Source organism: Phoca vitulina, unplaced genomic scaffold (assembly GCF_004348235.1).
Source record: "Phoca vitulina isolate PV1807 unplaced genomic scaffold, GSC_HSeal_1.0 scaffold7, whole genome shotgun sequence".
Lineage (NCBI taxonomy): Eukaryota > Metazoa > Chordata > Mammalia > Carnivora > Phocidae > Phoca > Phoca vitulina.
Genome location: NW_022589710.1, coordinates 10461479 through 10471810, shown reverse-complemented (window position 1 = coordinate 10471810; position 10332 = coordinate 10461479).

The following is a 10332-nucleotide window of genomic DNA, read 5'->3' as shown; positions in this document are numbered from 1 at the left end:
TACTTTAAAAATTCTTTTTAATATAACCGAGACCACAATCTATGTTATTTTATATTATTTACCTTGCTTAATGTTATATCATACACATTCTCCCATGTCATTAAACCGTTATAGTCACCTTCAGAATATATTATATTTTTTCAACATTGTTGGAAGTTTAGGTTGTTTCCATTTTTTGACTAAGCAATACTCCGATGAATATCTTTGTGTATAAATATTTGACCATTTTATTTATTATCCCCTTAGCATGGGTTTCCTGAAGTGGAATTTTTAGGTCAAATAACATAAACATTTTCATGATGAGATATTGCCAATTGGCAATTTCCATGCGTGCGGGGACTAGCTCTGCCTTCTTGACTACTATATTCCCAGTGCCCAGCATGGAGTTGGTTAATGTGCAGTTGAAGGAAGGGCTACAGGGACAAATTTTCGTTTACAACAAAACTTGCCTGGGAAATATTAAAACCAAAAATTATGTTCCATCCCAACTGGTTCTAACCAGGTGAAGCTAATAAAGGACCTTGAACCTTAAGGAACACCCCCCCCCCCCTTTTCAGGAACTGACTGAAGACTCTTCTGACCAATGAGTAATGGGATTTGTTTAAACCTACTACCTATCCAGAGTGCTAGTTTTCAGCGCTTGATTGGAATAACCATCAGGCACTCCTCCCTCCTAGCACTTAAAACAAAACAAAAGAAAACAAAACAACCCCAACTTTTCCCTCTTTAGGGTCTTGCTCTGCAAATGTCTCCAGTGGTGTGTCTCCCTTGGCTGGTAAATTAGTAGACTCTGGTGTGATTTAGGGAAAAAAAAATACCTCAGGTGCTCTTGGTCTTTATTCTTTGACAAATGAGTATTGTCCAATTGAAATACATGAAATTTGTAGCAATCTACAATTTTTCTACCAGTTTCTAAGTGTGTTTCATTGTTCCTTTGCTAATATTACATATTATAATTTCATAACCTCTGCTATTTAGTGGATTAAGATATGAAAATGTTTTTTGCCTATTAAATGAGCTAGACTGAACCTTTTATTTATTTATTTTTAAAGATTTTATTTATTTATTTGAGAGAGAGAGAATGAGAGAGAGCACATGAGAGGGGGGAGGGTCAGAGGGAGAAGCAGACTCCCTGCACAGCAGGGAGCCCGATGCAGGACTCGATCCAGGGACTCCAGGATCATGACCTGAGCCGAAGGCAGTCGCCTAACCAACTGAGCCACCCAGGCGCCCCGTGAACCTTTTATTTTTTTTAAAAGGTTTATTTATTTGAGTGGGGGGTGAGGGAGAGAGGTTGGGGGGGGTGGAGGGAGGGCAGAGGGAGAGGGAGAGAAAGTCTCCCGCAGACTCCGCACTGGGCCCGGAGCCCGGCATAGGGCTTGATTTCAGGACCCTGAGATCATGACCTGAGCCGAAAACAAGAGTCAGATGCTTAACTGACTGAGCCACCCAGGCGCCCCTAGACTGAATCTTTTAATACAAGTGTTGTGATTCTCTATTTATATTTTTATTTACTGAGATCTTGGTGATTTGTTTGTATGACCCTTTTATATACTAAGGATATTGCAGAGTAATTTCTTCATAATATTTTTAAAGTGAAGCAATGCCAGGAAGATCCTGATGCAACACATTATTTTGATGTGTTAAATTTTTGAAGTAATTGCATGTTTAAATTACTTATTGCTGGAGGTGTTCTTAGGTGGAATGGGTGGTTTCTAGCCACTGGAATGATCTAAGTAGAGGCTGTTTGATCCCTTAGGGAGGAACTGAAACATCTAAATGACAGGTTGGACTAGTGATCTTTAAGTTCTCTTAAAACCTAGAGATTTTATGATCTTATCATTTGTCCAAGGATATAAGGCTAATAAGTTTTAGAGGCTAGTTTTCTTCCAATACTCTGTAAAATCAACCGGATCCTGTAAGAATCAAAGGATGATTTCCTGAGTCTATTGCCTTTATGTACATTTTTTCAGAAAAGCCCAGTTGAAGAGTGTGAATGTGCTTTGTGTTGGCCCTTTAGGACTTTATTTATCAGAAATAAACATGCATTTTTGGGGCACTTAGCTGGCTCAGTTGGTGGAGCATGTGACTCTTGACCGTGGGGTTGTAAGTTCCAGACCCAGGCTGGGTGTAGTGATTACTTAAAAATAAAAACCTTTTTTTTTTTTTAAGACTTTATTTATTTATTTGAGAGGGAGGGAGAGAGAGAGAGAGAGAGCACAAGAGCAGGGGGAGGGAGAAGCAGACTCCACACTGAGCAGGGCGCCTGACTCAGGGCTCCATCCCAGGACCTTGGGATTATGACCTGAGCCGAAGGCAGACTCTTAACCAACTGAGCCACCCAGGTGCCCCCCCAAAATAAAAATCTTAAAAAAAAAAAAACATACATTTTTACCAAAAGTTTTTACATGAAGAACATTGATTTTGCAATCTAATTCATATTTTTGGTTTCTTCTATGTAATAAAATTTTATAAACTTATATTTTACATATTTATTTCTTATTAAATAATCTTTATTATTGTAGTTTTTACACATGTGTAACTGCATGGTTGTATGTAAAAACCATGTGTACTGTATTTTATTAATAATATGGGTTTTGTTTTTTTTAAAGGTGATTGCTTACATAGTTTTCAGTTATGTGCCAACTTTGGAACTACTTCCAGCATAAAAGTTAGCTCCACTGGGATGTCTATGCAGATCTCTATTGCAGATGTCCGTGATTGAGGAATCTTGACACAACATAAATGACATGGATTTTATGTATGCATTTATTATATGATATGAGAGCTGTATGTGTTCTGACAGCCCTTGTGTTTCTCTTATTGGTGTGCTCATTACTGTGCGAACTACATCCTCACCAGTCTCCCCTATAGGCTACACGTTTTGGTGGGGAGGGAGCAAGTGGGACTTGATCCTTTTGTATCCCTAGCACTCAGTTTAGCGCTTGGCATTCTACAAAATTTTTGTTGAACTGAATTAAATATAATAAGTCACATGGAAAGACCAGACATGCAACTGTGCAAGAGGTTATGGATTGAGTTTGTGCTGAGAAAGCTGACTGAGGGTGCTAGGGCTGACACTGGGGTAACAGTTAGAGGAAGCTAAATGATTTGAGTGCCTCCCAGGAGCTGGCACGAACCTGGCATCTCACAGGCTTTCCCTTATTTAATCCTCACAACTTTACTGTTTAAGAGTTTTTTGGGTTTTATGTTGTTTTTACAGAGAAGGTTTAGAAAGGTTCAGTTAACTTTGTCAATCGTAAATGGTAGAATTGGCATTTTCTCCAAGCTTAGGCTGGCTTGGAAATGCAGGCTCTTTTCTCGTGACCAGGATGCCTACAGTAAGCAGCCCAGTCTTGACTGGGGCAGAGCTGGGGAGGGAAGGTGTGTTGGTTTAGAAAAGAACTTGGTTCCATTAACCTAGATGAATTTTGTCTTTGTATCTCTCCTCTCTCCACCCTTTGCATTTCTGCATGCCCTCTGCTTCAGCTTTTCTCACTCTCTCAAGACCCAGGGCCCTCTTGGTGCCCCCTCCTTATAGTGCCCCCCTGGACTTTCTCTCCACACAAGCCGCATACTCTCTCCTTCCCATCCAGCTATAGTCCTTATTCTTCTTCTTCCATTTAATCTGATAAACTCTTCTAGAAAAAGAATAGAATAATTGTTATAATGTTTCCCCTCCTGCCCATGTGTTTTGTTAAATACAGATGTTAGTTGTAGGGATTCTAAAGTTGGGAGGGAGGCTTGGGTAGAAGGATATTTTGTCTCTTCAAATAAAACCATAGACTGCAGCCACTTACTCTCTGAGTAGGGCACAAAGGGCCCTTAGATCTCCAGGACAACCAACATCTCATTTGTTCAATACCTCCATGTGAAGGCCTACCGTGTACCACTGTTCTAGGTGCTTAATGTAAATTAACTCTTTTATCCTCCTAACATCCCAAGGCGGTAGGTGAGAATGTTGCCCCTACAATTGGGACCAGAACCCTGTAGGTTTGGCTCCGGAGCACTAGGACACTCAGCTCAGTTGGAGGCAGTGGGGAGGCAAGGGGAGAAGGCCAGGGAGAGGGAAGGTGGGAAAGAGGGTAACAGAAAAAGAGAAGCTCTTAACAGTGGCTTAGGACTTTGATTGGACATGAAACAAAAAATAAGGTGAGCCAGTGAACTGTTTTTGGAATCCATTAAAGAGGTAGTTTAGAGCAATGAGAATGGGGGAGAAATTAGCACCTGTGCCTAGGGGGCAGCCACAAATTGTTGGGGCCCCAAGGAGTGGGAGCACCACTGGGCACAGATCTGCCACTCTGTAGTTTATGACAGATAGTTTACTATTGGGTGGAACTCGCTGGAAGCACAGCCAGCCAGGAAGGAGTGAAGAAGGAGTCTGCCAAGGGATATTGCAGGGGAAGGTTCCAGGGTGGGAGTGTGAGCCAGAGGGAGGGAGGAAATGAGCTTTTCCTGGTGGGTGGATTTGACCCAAATGGAAGTCCAAATATGGGCCTCCAAGAGCTGGAGGACTGCAGGAGGGGGCCTCGTGTGTCTGGGAATCTCAAAGCCACGATCATTCCTAAGCTGAGTGGGGGTGGATTCCTGGGAAGCCTCCTCATCATTACAAAGTATTTATTAAGTTCTAAGCTCTAATAGTTTCTCAAAAAGTGAATGTTTCTGGAAAAGACATTTAGAAGGTGTGAGAGAAACATATTCTTAGGTAAGTGGCTGAAGGCAGGCAGCCAGGCTCTCAGCAGCATTCTGTGCTAAGGTGATCAGTCGATTGTTCTGGTTTGCTTGGGACTATTCCAATTTTTGCGCTGAAAATCCAGCCCCCCTTGAAAATGCTCAAGATTCTGCTCATATGCTATGTTTTGATAGAGGCCTTCCCTGATCATTGAAATAGTATCCTACCCCATCCCCAGTGGTCACATCTTACCCCCTTATCCTGATAACACTTATGCCCTTGAAATCAACTTGTTTATTTGCTTACTGTCTCTTCTCCAAAACCAGAATATAAGTTCCAGAAAGACAGGGATTTGCGTTTGTTCACTGTTCTATTCCCAGCACACAGAACAAGACTGGGCACACAGAACAGGCTCATTTTATATTTGTTGAATAAATGATCACTTTTTAAGGTTTCTAGTACCGTGCTCAGCTCTGGATGTACAATGATGAGCAAAACCAGAAGTGGTTCTTGCACTCATGAAGCATAGAGTTTAGTGGAGGAGAGAGAGACATTAATGACATATTTTCACATGTACAAGTAAAATTACAATGGGGTTGGTGAACAGATGGATAGGAGCCTAGAGGAGAGGTATGGATCTTTGAGAAGGTATGATGCCAGGTGGAGTCTGGGGCCCTGAGCTAGTGAAAGCTTGCCAAAGGAAGTAATGATTGAGCTGACTCTGAAGGTTGGAGAAAAAAATGCTTTCTTAGGAAGAGGGCACTGCGTGTGCAAAAGCTCTGGGGCAGAATGGCGTAGGCTTGTTTGGAGAACCACAGTCAGGCCCTACGGCTGGCGTGCAGAAAGCAAGAGCACTTATGGTACCCTGTGAGGCCAGGCTGGAGGGGCAGGCACAGCCAGGCCATCTGGGGCCTCGTGCATTGGAGGCCTTGCTGAGGATTTGCCTATTTTTTCCTCAAGAATGATGGGAAATCATTGAAGGGTTTTAAGCAGCCGTGTGTGTGCACGTGTGCATGCATTGTGTGCATGTGATGATTAATCTTTTGTATTTTGAAGTGAGCATCCAGTTGATTGCCAGGGTTCCTCCATCCCCATGGTTAAATGGTTAAAAGTGGTCAGGGAGAGAATAATTAAAATATTTATAATTATAAAAGGTGGCTCATAGTCTTAATTCTTTTCTTCTTCTGTCTGTTGATGGACTAAATTCCTGTGGCCTAAATAAGGGCAGAACAATGGGGGAATCAAATTTGTGGCCAAATAGTTTTTTGAGGAATCTTTCTAGAACTTGGTACTCCATAAATCTGTGAAGCCATTGTTTTCAAAGCACTCTTCTAGGCTCTGTGGGAAGAGAAAAAGGAAACCACATGAATGTTCTTCCCCCTTGGGGAGCTTAGATGTTTAATGACAGGTGTGCAAATGAAAAGTCACAGGATAGACCCAGAAACAAGTGCTACAAGAACTGCTTCCTAGAGATACTCAGGCACGTGTTAATATACAACCTCCATGGAGCAAGGTCCAGGTCCGAATCATTTTTGTTCCTCCCACAGAAATTAGCTGAGTGCCTTGCCCAGGAGATGCACCAAATGAATAAAACGGAGTCTGATTGCCTCAACAGAGAAGAACACTTAGTCCATAAGCAGATCAGGCCTCTGGTGACACTTCCATTATAAAAAGTACTTCTAAAAAATGTAAGCTGCGTGATGACAGTTTTGCATCCATTTTTTGGTTGTTCACTGCTGTGTCCCCAGTGCCTAGTATATTGTCATTCAATAATATTTGTCGACTACATGAATTTACTAGCTTAAGTGAGAAGCTCTGGAATGATCAGAGGACTTGGTGAGGAATTGGTTAAGTAAATGAATGGTCCCTCCATATGATGGGATACTATTCAGCATCTAGAGAGTATGTCACCGGGGAACCTCGCTGGCTCAGTTGGTGGAGCGTGTGACTCTTGATCTTGGGATTGTGAGTTCAAGCCCCACGCTGGGTATAGAGAGTACTTAAAGTAAAATCTTAAAAAAAAAACAAAACATAAAGAGTATGTCACAGAAGAAGGCTTACTGACTAGGCAGGGTAGTGAAAGCCTCAGCTTTGGAGGCCCACTGCCTGGAGTGGAAGCCCAGTTCTGCCACTCACTAGCTGTGTGGCCTTGGGAGAGGTATTTAACCTCTCTGTAATGTGTTTTCCTCAGCTGTACAATGGGTATAATAATAGTACATACCTCAGAATTCTTATGAGAATTAATGAGCTGATACATAATGAGTTTATATTAAAGTATGTAGGGTAGTGCTTGCTATGCGGTAAGCACTCAGTGAGTATCAGTTCTAAGGGCTTTCCATAGAGTGGCTCCTAATCCTCACAACAACTCTATGAAGCAGGCACTGGTTTGAAAATAAAAAATATATTTTATTTTGTTTAAGGATTTATTTATTTGAGAGAGAGAGTGTGTGTGCAAGTGGATGGGGGTGGGAAGGAGCAGAGGGAGAAGGTGAGGGAGAGAGAATCCCAAGCAGACTCCCCGATGAGCATGGAGCCCTCTACAGGGCTCCATCCCATGACCCTGAGATTACCACCTGAGCTGAAACCAAGAGTCAGATGCTTAACCGACTGAGCCACCCAGGTGCCCTGATCCCCATGTTTTAGTAAGTGTGATTCTCTGAAAGTGATGGGTAGAAATTGGGACAGTTTTGTGAAGAGGAATGACATGATCTAATTTATGTTTTAACAGGGTCACTCTGTCTGCTGTGTTGAAAACAGACTAAGGAGGCTGGAAGGGGCAAGGCCAGAACCAAGGAAACTACTTAGGAAACTATCGCAAGAATCCAGGTAAGATATGTTGTTGGCTTGCGTCAGGGTGGTAGCAGCTGAGGTGGTGAAAAACAGTGTGTTTCAGGATATCTTTTGAAGTTAGAACTCCATTTCAGGATTTGCATGATGGAATGGATAGGAGGTGTGAAAAAGATGAGTCGTGGATGACTACATGATTTTGGATCCAATCAACTGGAAGGATGGAATTGTCATTTATTGAATAAGGAAAGACCGCAGGAGAGTAGGGTTGGAATGTATAATTAGAGATGCCTATTTGTCACCCAAGCTGAGATGATAAGTAGGCAGGTGGACATATGAGTCTGGAGTTCAGGGAAGAGTTCTGGGATGGAGATAGGAATGTGCACCTCGTTGGCCTACAGATGATATTAAAAACCATGCGACTGGGTAAGATCACCGAAGGAGTAAGTAGAGATGGAAAGCAGAAGTCCAAGGCTTGAACCCAATCTTTAGAGATTGGGGAGATGAGGAGGAGCTAGCAAAGACTGAGGTGGACCAGCCAATGAGGCAGGAGGAAAACCAGGAGCATGTCAGAATCCTGGTAGCCAACCAAAGGAGAGATTCAAGTGTTTTACATGTTTTAAAATGTAATCTTGGAAACATCCTTGTCAGTTGCCCCTGTAGCCCTGTAGGTGATGTCACAGGTGGAGGAAGCTGGGCTCACACAGGTTGGGCCCAAGATGCACAGTTTGAAGCAGAAATTGGATTAGAGAGCAACTTGTCTGACTTTATGTCCAGTACCTTTTCCTTGTACCACACTTCTGCACCACGGTCTCCTCTTGGTCAGAACAGGGAGACTTGCCCCATCAATTTTATTGGGTTATTCCCCTCACCTTGAAAATGGTCTGTTCTAAACTCGTCATTCAACTGGTGTGCCCTGGTGCAAAAACCTATTTGGTATTTAAGTAAGAGCACCCACGACAAAAGAAGACCGAAAAGGAAATAGGATAGGCAGCTTGTCAACAGCTGAAGGATATGATAGAATTAGTGTGGCCTGCTTAGGGATTTCAATTTGGAATTCCCCAGCCTCATGGGAGTTAATGGGCATGATTAGGAGCCTGTGCTCTGGGCCACAGAGGGTTAGTTGTATAGACGTGTGTGTGCACACGCACCTATTCCCATGCATGTGTGGATGCGTGTGCATGTGAGAGAGAGAGAGAGAGAGGAAAAAAAGCAAAATCTCTTGCCAACCTCATTAGCCCATTTGTGAGCTGACCCTGGGGTGCCTGGACCCGATGGGCCTGCAGGACTCTACTGGAAGAAGCCAGATGTCAGGCGGATGAGAAGTGACAGAGATGGCCTCACTATGGAAGGAGAGGGCAGGGACAGCGATACGTTCTCTGCTTGTTTCTTGTCTTATAGAGAGGAAGGTGAAAGCCATCCAGAAATTTAAATATGCTTTACCTACCCCACCTTCTTCTACCTGTCAGTGGCATGAACTTGGAACTGGGAAAACAGAGTTGGATAAAACTGTGAGGAATTCTGTGGGGCGGGGGGAGGGGCACTGAACTATCTGTAAGAGCCGTGGTGCTAAAAAAATGAATAAGAAAAAAGTTCAGGCTAGAATGGACCAGCAAATAGGCTGGTTGAAACTAAACACATGGCGAACTAGGAGAGAAGAGAATCGGGTAAGGCGTTACCTGAATTTTGGGGAGGTAGGTTCTAAGACAAGGCAACTCAGAAACAGGCTTCAACACGAGGCCATGATCTGTGGGGTCACCACCAGTGGCCTCTGGTTGTTAGTAAACCTATTCCAGCTGAGACAGCACCCCCCAAATTGCCTGGGAGGGGAGCCCAGGCTATTTAAGCTGACATTGTTTCTTAGAGGGTGAGCAATTTCTTTTTTTAAGTGAAGACTTACTTTGTTAGAACAGTTTTATGTTCGGTTTTAGAGCAGGAAAATTGAGGGGTCGGTACAGAGATTGCTCACATATGCCCTGTCCACACATATAAATAGCCTCCATCATTATCAACATCCCCCAGCAGAGTGGTACATTTGTTATAATTGATGAACTGGCACCAACACATCATATTCCCTCCAAGTCCATAGTTTACATTAAACAGTGTCATTATACACTTGTACCAACCCATAGGGCGTACAACACTGAGAGTGAACCCTAATGTAATACTGGACCTTGGGTTAGCATTTTTAATCTTGCAAAGATTTATAAGTAAATGTAGAAATGTTTAAGAGAACCATCAAACTCATAATAGTTTTGTCAATTTGTGTACACTTGGTATTTTAAGCATTTGCAATATTTAAGGGAAAATGGCCCATGAGAGTAATGGTCATTTTTTGACCATTTTAAATATGCAATTAAGAAATGATTTAGTTTTGTGATTTTATATTGAAAGACGTTCTAAAATTACTATCAATATTGGAATATTTGAGAGACTGGAAGATCTGTCATACTTTGAAGTTTATTTTATTAGAGCTATACGAGATTTTTAGACAATTAGATGTACTTAAAAAAGATTAAATATATCATGTTACATATTAATATTGAATATATTTATAATATATAAATATATCAAATTATTTATAATATAATTTAAATACTAAATATACATAATTTATATATTAAAGATCAAAATATAAACATGGTTTAAAATGTTTGAGTGAGGGCGCCTGGGTGGCTCAGTTGGTTAAGCGACTGCCTTCGGCTCAGGTCATGGTCCTGGAGTCCCAGGATCGAGTCCCGCATCGGGCTCCCTCCTCGGCAGGGAGTCTGCTTCTCCCTCTGACCCTAACCCCTCTCATGTGCTCTCTCTCATTCTCTCTCTCTCTCAAATAAATAAATAAAATCTTTAAAAAAAAAAATAAATAAAAAAAT